Below are 1,923 nucleotides of genomic sequence, written 5' to 3' on the forward strand. Positions count from 1 at the left end.
GCACATAACAGCAGTGCACAATGGCTGGTGACTCAGAGAGGAGCACAGCAACCTCCCTGTACAGAACCCAGTTACAATAACAGTGGCAGACACACAGGAAAGAGTCTCAGATATGAAAAACTGGACAGCACCAGGCCCAGACATGGTCCACACATACTGGCTAAAGAAACTCACAGCACTCCAAGAACGCCGAGCAGCACAAATGAACCACTTGCTGAGGGATGGGACTCACCCAGGATGGCTAACCGAAGGGCGAATGATCCTGATCATGAAGGATCCCTCAAAGGGAGCAGTCCCATCTAACTATCAGCCAATAACCTGTGTCTCCACAACATGGAAGCTCATGTCAGGCATCATAGCGGACAAGATAAGTGGACACATGGATCAATACATGAGCGAAGCACAGAAGGGCATTGGTAGAGATACCAAAGGAGTCAAACATCAGCTCCTGGTTGAAAGAACAGTCGCTCAAAAGTGCAGGTCCCGACATACCTGTGCACAGCCTGGACTGATTACAAGAAAGTCTATGACTCAATGTCACACACATGGATCACTGAATGCTTGCAGTTGTACAAGGTGAACAGGACCCTAAGAGCCTTCATTGCGAACTCGATGAGGATGTGGAAAACCACACTTGAAACCAATGGCTAGCCACTTACCGAAGTGTCCATCAAATGTGGCATATCCCAAGGTGATGCACTCTCTCCATTGCTGTTCTGCACAGGACTGAACGCCCTAAGCCAAGTAATCGCCAAGACTGGCTCTGGATACCGCCACAGAAATGGAGCTATGATCAGTCACCTCCTCTACATGGATGACATAAAGCTGTATGCTAAGAGTGAATGGGACAATGACTCCCTGATCCACACAACCAGGATCTACAGCAGTGACATCGGGATGTCATTCGGGGTTGAGAAATGTAAGAGGATGGTGACTGAGAGAGGAAAGGTAGTCCACACTGAAGGGGTCTCACTCCCTGAAGGAGCAATAGCAGACATTGAGGACAGCTACAAATACCTCAGTATACCACAAGCCAATGGCAACCTCGAATTGGCAACAAGGAAAGCGGCTACGGCCAAATACCTCCAGCGAGTGAGGCAAGTCCTAAGAAGCCAGCTCAATGGAGAGAACAAGACCCGGGCAATAAACAGCTGTGCCGTGCCAGTCATCAGATACCCTGCAGGAATCATCAGGTGGCCAAAGGAAGAGATTCAGACCACGGATGTTAAGACTCGAAAGCTCCTAATCATGCATGGAGGGTTCCATCCCAAATACAGAACCCTGAGACTGTACGTAAGCCGTAAGGAAGGAGGCCGGGGTCGAGTGAGTGTGAGAGCCACTGTCCAGGATGAAACATCCAAGCTCCATGAATTCATCAAAGAGAAGGCTCCAACTACTCAAACGTCCTCAGAGCATGTCTCAGACAATGGGGAACAGAGGATGAGGCGCTGGAAGAGGGACCATCATGGGAGGACAAGCCCCTATATGGGCTGTCCCACCGGACCATAACTGAAGTGGCTGATCTCAAGAAGTCATATCAGTGGTTAGAGAGCGCTGGCCTGAAGGACAGCACAGAGGCACTCATCCTGGCTGCTCAGGAGCAGGCCCTGAGCACCAGAGCCATCGAGGCCCAGATATACTACACCAGACAAGACCCAAGGTGTAGGTTGAGCAAAGAGGCACCTGAGATGATCCAACACATTACTGCAGGGTGGAAGATGCTGGCAGGGAAAGCTTACCTGGAGCGCCATAACCAGGTGGCTGGCATAATCTACCGAAACATCTGTGTGGAGAATGGACTGGAAACCCCAAGGTCAAAATGGGAAACACCTCCAGAGGTGGTGGAGAATGACCGAGCGAAGATCCTGTGGGACAAGGGTCCCCAACCGCCGGTCCGCGGCCCGGCACCGGTCAGCAGGGCAT

At 51.2% G+C, this 1,923-nt stretch overlaps 1 protein-coding gene across 2 annotated transcripts in view; it reads right to left on the reverse strand.

The window, feature by feature from the left end:
* The window catches only part of tpcn2 (two pore segment channel 2), an 81,643-nt gene that overhangs the window by 17,921 nt on the left and 61,799 nt on the right, over nucleotides 1-1,923 (reverse strand). The gene's annotated exons all lie outside the window — the stretch shown is intronic.

Source organism: Hippocampus comes, unplaced genomic scaffold (assembly GCF_001891065.2).
Source record: "Hippocampus comes isolate QL1 unplaced genomic scaffold, H_comes_QL1_v1.1 scaffold175, whole genome shotgun sequence".
Taxonomy (NCBI): domain Eukaryota; kingdom Metazoa; phylum Chordata; class Actinopteri; order Syngnathiformes; family Syngnathidae; genus Hippocampus; species Hippocampus comes.